Here is a 15,672-nt window from a genome sequence, read left to right as displayed (position 1 = left end):
TAGGAAGGGGGAAGGTGAGAGCGTGAGGTCGTTCTCCTCATTGGTTGTCAGCTGTGTGCGTGTTTCTGCCGCCCCCCCTCATAGCCACGTGCTTTTGTGCTTTCCAAAACACTTGTGTTGCTGAAGCAGAGCTTACTTCCATCAATAAGACACACCAGATCATTACAATCTAACATTTGTTTTACAGCATTCCCATTTTGATCACTATATTCACTTCCCCACAATGTACTGTGCGCATTAAAGTCCACACTAATGTAAAGTTTCCTTCTCCTCCAATGTTTTTAATTAAGTCCTTATTTAATCTTTTACACAGATTATGAAAATCAATTACCCTTATACTCTGATTTCCAGCTCATACTTCAACCACTACCAGTTCAAATTCTTCATTCACACTCACCTCCCAGTATGTTACTCATTGTTTAATAAAAGTTACTACTCCCCTTCATTTCCTTTAATCCTATCTTTGCGCACTGCAGAATATCCTATCCCACTGCAGAATATATGCAGAACCACAAAGTTTAAATATGATTTTAACCAAGATTTTTGTACACATATTACATGAGGTTTAGTCTTGAAATTATCTATATATTTTAAATTCTTGCCCATTTAATATTAAGCTTCTTCTATTCCAGTGCAAGATTATCCTCACCATTATGAGCCTCCATGTGCAGTCTGGGTATTAATACCTTGCATTTTTAGTTTTCCATTTATCTGATCAACTGTTATTCCATCTACCTTCAAATACGTATCTGCTGCTCATATGATTATTTTTATTTTTTCTGTTCTACACACTTTAGACCGAGCAGTTCACTTCCGCAATAAAAGTAACGAATGCCAACTTATCTGCCATAATATTATTTTCATTTGCCTTTTCTTGGTTCAGACATTCGTTTCTCATCCTCGAGACTGCATCTATCTTCTCTACTTCTTTCTGTCACATGAAATCCTTTCATTGCTTCAGCCTATGTTAATCCTTCTGTTATCTTAACAATTTGTACCTCAGCAGCATTTTTCCTTACTGGACATCCTCCGTATCCCATGCTATATTCTCCCCCACACTTGCAGCATTTTGGCTTAGTACCTTCCTTACCCTTTCCATATTCTTGGTCCCCATCCCCCCACCTTGCACATCTTTGTTTTCCTCTACATTCTGTTGCCACATGACCATACTTCTGGCACTTCAAACATCTCAGTGGGGGTGGGATATATGGTCGAACTGGGTGACTCGTAACTCCTAAACATCTGGCAATTTTTGCTCATCAAAATGTAACATCACTGATAGGCTACCCATCTTCTCCTTGTTTCAAGTATATTTCAGTCTGCTTGCATCCATCACGTTTGCTCCTGACAAGCTTTTCTTAATTGTATCAACAGAAACATTAGTAGGTATTCCTGTGATTACTCCTCTCATCCATTTCTTTCCTCCCCTAACATTACATGTTAATTTTTTCCTAATAAGGTCTTTATCCCTAAAGCTGCCTTTTGTTGTTGCTATATTTACAGAATACGATATTTTTACCATTTCGCAACATCTTGGCACTTTCAATGTTTCCAATCTTTTCTTTCAATGTTTTTGTCAATATTAAAGGATTCACATTATTTACTCCTTCTGACATAGACTTCACCAATTCCTTATAATACTCCATCCATCCATCCATCTTCTATACCGCTTATCTTTTTCATGGTCACAGGGAAACCTGGAACCTATCCCAGGGAGCATGGGGCACAAGGTGGGGTACACCCTGGACAGTGTGCCAATCCATCGCAGGGCACCTCTTTCCTTCTTATAGACTGGATATCATCTTTCTCACTTTGTGTACCTGATGTTTGACTCCAATCTTTCCTTCTTTTGCAGTTTTCAACTAAAGTCCACTTGCTAGTTTAGTTTCTTCCATTTTCCCCACCATCTATGTCTTCCTCTATATTTGAGACACTTCTGGCCTCTACGCCATTTCAGACCATCCTGACTTCAGTCACAACCCAGTGATGCCAACCGCCATTGTGTTGGTTTCCTGCAATGATGTCATCAATTATGACGTAAAGCTTTCAGCTGTATTCAATTTCCGCTCTGTCCCAAATGGCACACTCTGCTCTTGTGGACCTCCGCCGAGTACAAAGTTTGGTGACGTCAGCTAATGCAGACCTATGGGGCACAATTACATAATTTATATAATAGTCTAACTGAAAGTAAGTAAAGCTTAAAAGTGACCCGAGCAGAACAAAAAGGGAAACTTGAGCCATTTCATGCACATGAGTGTATCATTATATGATGTTTGTTCTTTTATATCAGTAAAGCCAATTACTTTTAACCTTTCTCTTGTCTCCTGTGAATGCTGACACACATCTACACCTCCTTATCAAACCTGGACAATTTGGTCCACTGTGTAGCAGTTTATAACCTGCAGGTCCTCAGCTGCACATTGCTGCAGCATTACTGGTTAGCAAACTATTCATCTGAAATCTCAAGCAGCGATACACACTCTCACAACCGCAGTGCAGTAGAGAAAAGCACACAAACAGTGTTTTAAATCACTGTCCAGTTACAATCCCCATCAGTGTTATTTATGCAGGATTAGATGTTACACTTCATTGTAGGTCTGTTTAATGTTTTTTTATATTAAAATTTTTTTCACCCTTTTTACTGTTTAGCACAGTAAAAAATAATAAAACTGAAAGTGACGTTTTTGACAGAAATATTCCAGTGGCATCCCTAAAATATACTAAACTGATGGTATATATGTATTTAATGATGGTTAAGTTGAACACATTGAGAGATTTTATTTCACATTCATAATGAACTAAATTAAAATCTCCATTTCCTGTGACAGAAAGCAAGAGTGCAACATCAGAGCATCTTTCAAGGGGAGACTCCAAACACCTGCTCATCTGTTGATCATTCACTGGTTGATCATTCACCGGTTGATCATTTACCCATCAATAATTCACCTGTCAGTCATTCTGGACTCACATGATTGGCTCATCATGTTTTTATTTGGTAAAATAAGTAGACTGCTCTTTTTACGCTGTTAAAATGTGAAGCGCCAAATGTGTAAAAGTTAACAAGAGAGAGAGGAGTGGTTTGTATCATTTGTAACCTTATTTTGACAGGGCTAGGTCAAAGGACATCATCAATTATATTCATGTTGACAGGTGTTGACAGGTGTAGGTCAAAGGTCATCACCAACCATCATTATCTTAACAGGTGTAGGTTAAAGGTCATCACCAACCGTCATTCTCTTAACAGGTGTAGGTTAAAGGTCATCACCAACTGTCATTTTCTTAACAGGTGTAGTTAAAGATATACAGTATAATGTTACATGCTCATTCCCATAGATTAATCATGTGTCACCTCATGGCAAGCGCGCAACTACAGTTCCCAGAAGGCAGTGCCAACTACAAACATGGCCAACTACACTTCCCGACCATACACGTGCTCACGTTCACCAGAGTACTAAGTGATAACACCTGTGTCGTGTCATAGGTTATATAAGGCCTCGTTAACTTCAGCGCATCGCGAAGTAAATGCTCAACTGCCTTGCACCTGACATTCACAAAGCCTTCGTTCATGTTTTGGAATTCTACGGTTTTTGGAGTTTTCACTTGCCCTTGGATTATGTTTTCCTGTATAGCCCAGTTTGTATTGTTCACCCGATCGCCTGACCTTCTGCTATCTTCCGCATTTCGTCTTCCACCTGACCCCAGTACTCCTGTCCTGTTCATCCACGCTTGCCTCCGACAAGGTAACATACCATTGATCTTGACAGGTGTAGTTAAAGATATATAATGTTACATGTGTTAGGTTTGTTGAAATCTGTTGTGTTCCCACACATCTGTTTGAATATTTAGGTCATAGCTAATTGATTATTACCAGTAGTAAACTTTAAATCTGGTTCTGGTGCATTCCCATATACACACACACACACAAACACACATGCATACGACCCTGTCTATAAAAGGCTAACACTCCGGAGAGTTTGGAAAATTGGCAAAGGTTCGAAAGAATTTTCAGACTCTATCCTTTAAAACTTCCACATGCAATGGATTTCTCAGCAGGTAAGAAGATGTATTTTAAACGATTCAAATAGTTAATTATAAATTGAAGTAGAATGTTTATGTAATTATCCAATTGAAATTGATATTGATATAACCCTAGCTACCCAAGCTACCCTTCTGAGTATAACAATCATTATCCTTATCTGGTCATTATGTAATTTGCCATGGCACTATATCTAAAATTTAATCTTCAATATCACCTCCAGTACAGCACGAGTAAATGAAGGGCAAGGGCCCCCATATTGGGGCAGAGGAAGAGGATATGGCTGCAGAGGTTTTTTCCCAAAGGCGAAACTTGACAGCCGAAGGATGCTGGGGATGTGGCGATCCAAATCACCTGAGGAGAAACTGCCCAAATGCCATAAGACCAACATGGGGGGACCAAGTGGACAGAGTGGAGAAAAGAGGTCAAATACTAGGACAGAGAATCATGAATCCAATGCAGGAAAATCACAGACTATTTGTTCCAGCGCAAAAAGCTCTCTCACATGTTCTGTGACTTATAGATACGAGTGATTTCGAAAATGGTGGTGCTACAGAACAAGAGGAATTCAACTCAGAATCCAACATTCAACTCAACATCGAATTACAGAACATCTGCATAGCATGGCATGAATTCTTCAGAGTAAAGAATGCTTTACTGGAAAACTTTTGACAGCTTGATAATACATTTTAAACCGATTGAGGTACGGAATTTGTCCCTTTACTGTACAACATACTTGAAAATTTGAATAGATGCCTCACAGTGAACATAAAGTTGATTAGAAAATTGTATGATAGATATGGTGCAGAAACAACCAAAATGCAGTTCAGATACAGAGCCTAAAAAAATGGGAACCGAAAATTCTCCATTACTCTGTGATTTCTTTTATGATGGAAACCAGAATTCTTCAAATGGTCTGTTACATCATGCTCCATACACAATCCTGAACTCATGTTTAACTGAAGCGATCAACCGGCTGAATGAAAGTTTAATTCCCTCACACCAGGTTGTTAGTCAGAGCCCTATTCAGAGTCCAAATTACAATGTATCAAACACACCAGGGACACCATACGACATATTTTCTGAATTAAATCAATGTCTGTTGGAGTTACAAAATAACCTAAATGAACATGGTCATTTAGTACAATTAAACCCTGATGCAGTCACCAGTTAAATGAAAATTTAAGATGGTCACACCAGAGCAATACTCAAAATGAAAATCCTAGCCGAAATTCCAGTCAAACTGTATAAAGCACGCCGGTGACGTCGTACTACATATTTTTCGAATTAAATCAATGTCTGTTAGTTACAAAATAACCTAAATGAACAAAGACAATCTATGCAGATAAATCCTTGTTTAATAGATGCAGTGAATCAACTCAATGAAAATATGGCTTTATCTCCCGATCACAATATCATCTCAACTCCAGAAAACGCTCAGGAACCTAGACCGTTATCTTTTCATGATATGTTATGCAAACTTAATCAAAGTCTTACGAGGATAAATGACAGTCTGGTTAACTGAATCGAATCCCCTGCCAATATTCCACAAAATCCAGGAAATGATAATGAGTACAACCGTCCAATGGAAAACATGGAATCGCCTGATATCAAATCGCTAATAATTATAAATAATAATAATAATAAAAACGGTTTCGCTCCACAGTATCTAAACCAGACGTGAGATTAATGGCGACCCCCCCATCTTCCTTATAAAGCTGGCCCAAACCCGCGATGTGAACTGTGGCCCCCTATCAGTCACAGTCTCCTCGGGGATGCCAAAGTAGCGAGAGATGTGTTGAAACAGGAGTTCTGCTGTGGTGAAGGCAGATGGGATGGCTGGTAATGGAATTAAGCGCGGGGACTTCGAGAATCGATCTACAACCACCAGTATCGCGGAGTTCCCCTGCGACTTTGGCAGGTAGGTTATGAAATCGAGGGCCAGATGGGACCATGGACGTTCAGGTATGGGTAAGGGCACCAACTTCCCAGCCGGGAGCGCACGTGAGCCTTTAGACTGAGCGCAAGAGAATACGATGGATATGATGCATTGAACCTCTCTGGGCATGAGTTGAATGTTGGATTCTGAGTTGAATTCCTCTTGTTCTGTAGCACCACCATTTTCGAAATCACTCGTATCTATAAGTCACAGAACATGTGAGAGAGCTTTTTGCGCTGGAACAAATAGTCTGTGATTTTCCTGCATTGGATTCATGATTCTTTGTCCTAGTATTTGACCTCTTTTCTCCACTCTGTCCACTTGGTCCCCCCATGTTGGTCTTATGGCATTTGGGCAGTTTCTCCTCAGGTGATTTGGATCGCCACATCCCCAGCATCCTTGGCTGGTAATGGAATTAAGCGCGGGGACTTCGAGAATCGATCTACAACCACCAGTATCGCGGAGTTCCCCTGCGACTTTGGCAGGTAGGTTATGAAATCGAGGGCCAGATGGGACCATGGACGTTCAGGTATGGGTAAGGGCACCAACTTACCAGCCGGGAGCGCACGTGAGCCTTTGGACTGAGCGCAATAGAATACGAGGATACGATGCACTGAACCTCTCTGGGCATGTTGGGCCACCAGTACTTCTCGGCCAGCAGTTGGTAAGTGCGGCGGGCCCCCGGGTGGCCCGTGGCCAAAGTCGTGTGGGCCCAGGTGATGAGTTCAAGACGGTACCGCTTGGGCACGAACTGCTTGTCAGGAGGACAGGCTGCTGGGATTCTTGCGCTGGGAATACGGGCTAAATTCTGTGCTAGGGGCCACTCCAAGGTGCCCACTATGCAGGAGGGAGGCACAATGTAACTCTCCTGCTCCGTCGGCCGCTCTGGGGCATAAATGGGAGACAGGGTGCCGGCCTTTGTATTCTTTGAACCAGGTCGGTAAGACAGGGTGAACTGGAACCTGGAGAAGAATAAGGACCAGCGGGCTTGGCGAGGAGTGAGCCGTTTGGCGGTTCGTAGATATTCCAAATTCTTATGGTCCATGAAGATAACAAATGGGTGTACTGCCCCCTCCAACCAGTGTCTCCACTCTTCTAGGGCCAGCTTGATGGCCAGAAGTTCACGGTTCCCCACATCATATTTGTGCTCTGCTGGCGACAACTTCCGGGGAAAAAAAGGCCACGGGGTGTAATTTGGGACTCTTTGCGATAGAATTGCTCCCACTCCCACCTCCGATGCGTCGACCTCCATGACAAACGGCCTGGAGGGATCCGGGTGTCTGAGAATGGGAGCTGTGGTGAAAGCCCGCTTAAGTCTCTCCAGAGCCTCCTGGGCAACTGGGGTCCACAGCAGTCGCCTGGGCTTACCTCTCAGGAGTGACGTCAGGGGTTGCGCTACTTTACTGAAGTCTCTAATGAATCTTCGGTAAAAATTTACAAAGCCAAGGAAACGCTGCAACTCCCTGATGGCCACTCCACGACCGCCCGAATCTTACGCTGGTCCATGGCAACTCCCCTTGGGCTAATGATATACCCCAGGAAAGAGATTGTGTGCTGGTGGAATTCGCACTTCTCGGCCTTTACGTACAGCTGGTACTGCAGGAGGCATTGCAGTATGTGCCGGATATGCGGGACATGTTCCTCCAGGGAGGTCGAATAAATCAGGATGTCGTCAATGTAGGCGATGATGTACTTTCCTAACATGTCCCTCAGAGCGTTGTTGATCAAGTTCTGGAACACGGAGGGGGCGTTAGTGAGCCCATACGGCATGACCAGGTACTCATAATGTCCAGAGGTGGTGCTGAAGGCCGTTTTCCACTCGTCCCCCTCCCTACTACGAATTAAGTTATAAGCGCTGCGGAGGTCCAGCTTAGTGAAGAGGGTGGCAGACCGTAACTGTTCCAAGGCTGAGGGGACGAGAGGCAGTGGATATCGGTACTTAACGGTCACTTGGTTGAGGGCCCGATAATCGATGCATGGTCGGAGGCCCCCTACTTTCTTCTCCACAAAGAAGAACCCAGCAGACGCAGGGGATGTGGACGGTCGGATGTACCCCTGCCGGAGAGCCTCCTGAATGTACTCCTCCATGGCCAGCTGCTCTGCTTGGGAGAGCGGGTAAACACGGCCCCGAGGTAGGCTGGCCCTGGGGAGGAGGTCAATAGCACAGTCGTAGGGCCTGTGAGGTGGGAGACAACTAGCCCTCTTCTGGCTGAACACCTCAAGGAGGTCGTGGTACTCGGGGGGGAATTTTAACTGAGGCAGGCGACAGGGGACTCTCCACAGTCGTGGTGGCCAAAGGGACCGTGGGGCCCCTCAAACAATTCTGCAAGCAATACAGGGACCATTGGGTGAGTTGCTTGTCAGTTGTTGGCTCGAATTTAGCCTATTACCCAAAAACATTTAAAATTCAACTTAGAAGCCAATACTCACATCTACCTCTGAGACCAGTTGGAGATAGAAAAAATACACCAGCCGTGAGTGAGAAGAAGCAAGGGTCCAGCTTTATTGTTTCATTCCACCACACGAGATCCACACCGATGAGAATTCTCAGAAGTGATCCCAATATCCTGAGCTTAAGCTCCAGTATTTATACTGTATTTACACACTAGATAACCCATAGGTTTCCAGAAAAGGCCTATTTCACTTACCCATAGAATTGAAACCAGGGGTTTTAATTTACACATAAAATCAGAACCCAGGCATTTCCAACAACCCAGGAAACAAAAACCCAGAGTTTCTAGTTACCTAGGTTGTCAAAAACCAGGATTCCCATTTACCCAGGTTGTCAAAAACCAGGATTTTCATCCACCTAGGTTGTCAAAAACCAAGATTCCCAATTCCCTAGGTAAAAAAAATGACGTAAGCAAGACGACTAAACAACCGGGAGGGACCTTGGTCTTATCGTTATCTCGAGGGGGGGGGCAGCCACCCTTATAACTGGCTTTCTTCATGGTTCTCTAAAAATTAAGGCTTTCCTTGCGAGACGAGAATCTTCACCATCTGAATCATGAGTAAGTTATATTTTCCTTTTTTTCCTGTATTTCTCGTTTATAATTTATTTTCATATTTGCACTATATTTCTTAGTTTATATATATTTATACTACTTGAAAAGCGGTTTACTGTACTTCCAACTTCTTAATATCATTACAGTTCTACTGTCCTGCATATCCTACTATTCTGTTTTTTATAGAGTTTCTCTATTACTATAAGATTTTATTAAAGTTATTCATGGGTGTGTATGTATGTTGTGTCTACTTGCCCGCCCTTGACTGTACGAGTGTGTGTGTGGTTTTTTAGCACTCCTCAGCTCGTACACTTCTTTTTGACTTTTTTTTGACTATTACTGCTCTTAAATTGCTCGTAATTCCAATCTGTCAATGTCCGCCTAATCCCGCTTCTATGTGTCTAGTTGCCCGTTTTTTCCTTCTTCTCCCTTATGTTTATTTTATGACATTTTTTATCCACAACATTTCCCCCTCTGAGGCTATGAAGCCTCATACCTTAATTAAGCGGGTATCTGTGGAGGAACTGGTTCTGCCGCACCCCATGGCCGTCCCCCGCTAGCTGTCGGAGGATTACTCTAACAAGGCCATAATCCCTGCGCCCTTCGTCCCCGTAATCCAATGGGTCCCTTACATTAACCACTTCTACGCAACACTGATCCGAACAGGAGCTGAGGAGGTTTTGTAGACCTGGTGGGAGACGTGCTAGTGTTGTGCGCCCTGGGGTCTCATAGTAGATTGGCAGCTGGAGAATGGGCCTTAGGACCCCCCTACATCCACTTTGCGCCGGATATGTGTAGATGTACCTAGCCATAACTCTTAACCCTTAACTTACTTCTCCTTTTAACTATGTGTATATATATATATATATATATATCTCATTTCGAATCTAACTACCTTGATTATACGTTTGTTTGCCTACATCGATTATAAGTGTGATTAACTGAGTTCCCCTAATCATTTATTACTACTACTACTGCCGTACGTATGAGTACACTACAGTAACTAACTACTTGATCTACACGTCCCTATCTTTCTCAACTAGGCCTGTCAGCCCACAGTTTTGTATTTGTCGGGACCTGCAGATTCTTGCTTCCCCTCAAAAACCAAACCCCAGTCTTTCGCAGTCAGGGGTGGGCGAAAAAACCTCTTACGAGGAAAAATTCCCACCCTGCCAGCACCATGTGCTCAGCAGCACCATTATACTTTTCTGTGCCTGATTGCGTCACACTTTTTTGCCCATCACATTACATGTCATGTCACATATCACAGCATTTTATAACACTCGGCATAACAGTCTCTATCGGCAGTATCCCTCTGTATTCCAGTTGTCTTCGGCTCAAGCACTTTATGTACTGTAGAGAACCACCCTTTGGGGAGAGGTTAGGCTAGCACTTACACCCAGGGTATGGATCATCACATCTTCTTCTCACCCCTCAGGGTTCAGTAGATCTGCAACACAAATGAACATATAGAAAACACCAATAGGTCCCGTTTGTCTCGGATAGGCCCATTACCGTGCCACTACCTTGTACAAACGGGTCCTTGCGCCCCCTTTCCCATCAGTCCTGGCTCATGTCCCGTCTCATGTTCTCGTAGACGCTGGTGTTGCTGCTGTCACTGCTCATTGACCCCTGTCTGTCGCTGCTGTCGCTGCTCATTGTCTCCCGTCGCATGGTCTCAATCACCACCCCCCGTTGAGGCGGTAACGCCTCACCCTTAACAACATACTGGCCAGAAAAGGAGGCTGAGGACATCACCATCCGCCGTGCGCAGGGGATCACACAGCAGGCCACCAGAGCCATAAGGAGAAGGAGGACGAACAGGGACGCTCCCAAGCGGGTCAGGGCAGCAGTCCAATCTCCAGAAAGAAACCAGGAGAGCCACGGCGGGAGGCGGAGACTAGACCCAAAGCCGGAGTTAGCCGCTTGCTCCGTCTGGAGGGCTTGTAGTTGGCCCAGGACCTTGGAGAGGGCTCCCTCAGAACCAGTGTGCAAAGGGATTGCAGCACAGCACTCGGGACCAATCATTGTACAGACACCTTCCTCCGGGGCCCGCATCTGGTCCAGGACAAAACGGTTCTGAGCAGCCATGAGGGAAGTGGCATGGAGCTGATCACGGACCAGTCCGAGAGCACTCAGCGAGTAGTTAATGAAGCGTTGCTCGTTGTACCACATGTAATTAATCCATGCCACGTTGCGGTTGATCTGCGCGGCCGGGAGCAAAATAGACGCTACACCACTGCCAACGGCCTCCATGGCTCTGTAGCGAGCAGGAACGCCAACGGGGGTACCCCCAAAGTCAAGATGGACGGTCTCATCAGCAGCCCACTCAGAATAGTTCGCTGCATCAGCGTCACGGACATACTGAGTCCATTGGGCCACGTCGCGGCGTGAACGGGACCGGCCGGATGACGGTCGGTCAGCCACCAACAAAACACAGGTCTTACCATCCAACCTAACCGGGGCGCAGCATCCCTGCCACTCCGCAGGCAAGGTCTGGCGTACACGTTGGCCCCCGCAAAACCAGAACACATCCGCAAGGGGAACAGTACCACCACTAAGATCAGGTAGGGGAATTACCACGTTGGGGGGGCATGGGGGTGAATAACAAACAGAGGGGGTTTCAATTTGCAAATCATTAGCGAACAGGGAGACATTACATCGGGCAGACACATTTCCCACAGGATATACGCCAACAGAGGAGCAGAGGCAGATGGGAAAGAACGAGGGCAGAGACGGTTGGACGCGGACAAAAGTCGACACTTGGGTGGTTACAGGGTGAAACAGGCATGAGGAGCTTGCATTGTGCATCCACGATGGGCCAAAATCAGCCGAAAGGGCCCCAAGGAGGCACACAGTAGGACACAAAAAATCAACAGAATAGGGGGTGGTGAGACATTCTGTGAGGTTCCCCATAGGCAGCATAAAATGGGGGGTGAGGCTATGATCATGACATACGAGACACGAGCGATCCATCACAGATCGAGCAGTGTGGACCATCCATGCCATATACATGTTACTCTGCTCCTCCGTGAGCGAGGTGTTAGCGGTAGAGATTGAATAATATTGTAATTTCATTAATTTATGTGCGATCGGAGTTGACATCGGGGCAATGAGGAGGGGGTGGAGAGCCCGGGATGCGAAGGGTGACCCTGTACTATCATGGTAAGAACATGCCGTAGCCGAGCAAAGGAACGGTAGCCACAGGGGGCCAATCGTGGGCAGCTCGAAGGAGCACCTACTCGTCCGTGCCCTACCAGTAATTCTAAGATGTCCTACGCGAATCTCCACAGACCGAGCTGGGGAGAAAGTGAATGAGGTCAAATAGGGACTTCTCCCAATCAGGGACTCTTCATGGGCGAGTCTAAGGAGAGCTAACGCGCACATCGAGCTACGGGAACCTATAGTGGAGCCAGGGGCCGTCCAGGATCGAACACGCCTAATACGAGGATAGAGGGCTGTGCGGGAAGTAGCAATCGCTAGTGGGCGTAATGTATGATAGGAATCCAGGGCATTTCTTTTAAACATTGGGTCGTAGAAAAAGAAAAAGAGTGCTATTAGCCCTGCTGTAAAAATCAGTTTACCCACATACGTGCTACTATTCTGTGGAGCTTGTTCCACCGGTCCCCTCCGGAACCGGGGGTAGGGGAGTGCGCAAGGATTCATGCGGAGACTGACGTTCAGGAGTAAGCTCGGGTAAGTTCAACTGTGCTGCTAGAGACTGTAGCGTATCTGAGTTGATTAGGCTCAGAGGCAAAGCGGGGTTGTCAAGGTCCTGACAGGGAGTGGCAAACGTAGCCAGAAAATCCTCTGTCGCTGGGGTTACAACTTCCTGTGGGCAGATAACTACACCCGTCACTTCTACTCGGGGCGTGAGAACGGTGAGGCTACTGGCATCAGACTGAGACAGTCTATCGAGTTTTTCCACAGCTCGCCGCTTATTCTGGGCTCGAGTGCCGTAGGCAGGGCTCAGGGATGCACCCGAATCACTGTCACTATCAGTGAACACCACTGCCCCAGTGGGCTTCCTTGTACTGACTAGTCTTGAGGTCGATGGTTGTTCGTCGGTAGTGTCTTGCAGTAGCGGTCCCTTACCTGGTTCGGCGCTGCTGCAGTGGTTCAAGTGATACCAGTAATTCCTCCCCTCTACTTTCACAGCCGTGGGGGTTGCAGCGACCACGGTGAATGGTCCTTCCCGACGTCCCGCAAGGGGGCTCTTTCTCTTGAAAACACGAATGTATACCTGGTCCCCCGGTGCCACTAGGCGCACGTCCTCCCGTACCTCGCTCTCTCCATGGACTGCCTCACAAACCTGTGAATACAAATGTCTATGGATTTTGGTGAGGGTTCGCACATAATCCTGCATTTCGTCCTCCAATTGTGCCAAAGACGGCCCTGTGTATGGACCTCGGGTGAATGCCATAGGCATTGGGCGCCCAGTAAGCATTTCATGAGGAGTCAAGTGCGTCATACGATTGGTCTGAGAACGCATCTTCATCAAGGCCAGTGGTAAGGCCTGTACCCAGTTCAGGCGAGAGCTCTCGCATATTTTTGCCAGTTTATTAACTAGGGTACCGTTCACTCGTTCTACCATGCCCTGGGATTGAGGATGATACACACATCCTAGCTTATGATCTATCCCCAAGGCAGATGCCACATTGTCAATGACGTTATTCACAAAGTGGGTACTGTTGTCCGAACTCAGAAAATCTGGAATACCGAACCGGGGAATGACTTCGCGACATAAAAATTTAGCCGCGGTCCTTGCATCTTCCTTGGAAGTTGCAGCTGCCTCCACCCACCTGCTGAAGCGGTCTACTATTACTAGAATGTAGCGCATTATCACAATTTGGTTAATAGCACGCAAATCATGTACTAGCCTCCACTTCTCTGAGTCAGGTTTTCTAACTGGAAAAATGGGGGTATTGCACTGACTTCGCGTGGAGATTAGAACTCCGGCCTCTACCAATCCGTGTATTGTGGGCCGTATGCCTTCTCTAGCTTGCACTGACAACGGATACTGTTTCTGGTAGGGCAACCTTGCATTCTCTTTTACCTTAATCTGAGCTAGGTCGGCGGATTTAACCAACCCTACGCCGGTCGGATGTTTTGTCCATAGCTGTTCTGGAATAGTTTTCAGTATTTCCTCATTGTCCTGATCTTTTGCTGCCTTAACTGCCATTTGTAAACCACTCCGGTCCGTGTTCGTGCATATGCAGACACTAGTGGCCACGGCGGTATCAACTGCTGTTACTGAGATTCGCACAAACTTTCCATCAGGCGACTTGTGCAAGGATGGATTGGTAGTTGGCTTCCACTCTTGTACTTCTTTTGCCTGCCCTATCATTGGCTCTACCTCTTCCCGTTCCAGGCCTTTGGTGATCATGAGTGTGACATGGGGCGCTGTCCCTTCCAGCTGATACCAGTTAGCGATTCTATCTGGGAGCTTTATAATAGCCGCCACTCCCTGTGGGCCGCTTATTATTTCCATGGTTTTAATGTCCATTAGTTGTCCCTGTTCCATGTCCTCCCAAAGCTGAGCATATTCCTGGTCTCGTCCACCGTCATCATTTTTAATAGTGCAATATAAAGGGGCCTCCACTTCGGTGCAATCGGGCCGCATGTACTGTAACCATGGTTTCCATTCTGCGTATCTGTGCCAGAGTTCTGAGTTAGCTGGATCGGACATCTCTAGCCAGTATACCATCCTCACATTACGGGCGGTGCTAGGTGGCTCGTGCAACAGTAGGAATTGTGTGGATATTGATTTGGGGAACGTCACCCAAATCCCAGTCGCTTCGCACTGTATCTGAGCTCCCAACTTACACAGAGCATCACGTCCCAGTAGGTTAACAGGCGCTCCTGGCGAATATAACAGGGGTGCTTGTATTGTCACACCATCCAGAGATAGTTCTTGAGGCTTGGTGAATCGTAAGGTCTGTATTTTTCCTGAGAAGCCCATAGTTTGAATAGCCTTACAGGTGAGGGGGAGCTGTGAACCTTCTTTCCCTATACTTGAATATGTAGCTCCAGTGTCGTTCATAAAAGGCGCTTGCAAGGTGTTTCCGATCGTCACTGTAACAGTTGGCTCTTGTTCTGGATGCAGTGTGGTGACGGACTGCATGAGCTCCCCCCCGGGCTTCTCTCGGCCTCCTCAACTCTGGCTGGGTCCCGGCTCCCCATAGGGGCCATACATGGGGCCACCTTGGGGTACTGGGGGTAGCGGTTGACACCGAGGTGGCATTCCATAGCTCTCCGGTGCTCTCGGTCCAAGCACCTGACCTCTTCTTTCAGCCCTATCCACGCGGTCTCCCCAAGTTGGTCGTGGGACACGTGGACAATTTCTCCTGAAGTGGCTAGGATCACCGCATCCCCAACACCCTTCAGTTGCCATATCTGGCCTTGGCAAAACTCGACCCCGTCCGTATCCTCGTCCCCTCCCCCAGGCAGGTGGCATTCCCGGGTGCATGGGGGCCCTCATATGATATATGTAATCCATCTGGTCGGGGTGCAGCATAGTAGTTATGTGTGGGACTTGCTGTTGTGGGTGGGCCTGGTATCCATTGGCCAACAGCATAGGATCAGCCTGTGCTGGGGCTGACGCTTGTGGATGGGGCACCATCACTGCCGCTTGTTTAATGTGCTCCCTCCTCCGTTCCTTCTCTTCCTGTTTAGTCCTGGTCAGTTCGCCG

Source organism: Ictalurus punctatus, chromosome 19 (assembly GCF_001660625.3).
Source record: "Ictalurus punctatus breed USDA103 chromosome 19, Coco_2.0, whole genome shotgun sequence".
Taxonomy (NCBI): Eukaryota; Metazoa; Chordata; class Actinopteri; order Siluriformes; family Ictaluridae; genus Ictalurus; species Ictalurus punctatus.
The sequence above is the reverse complement of the archived record's forward strand: the minus strand, read 5'-3'. Positions refer to the sequence as shown.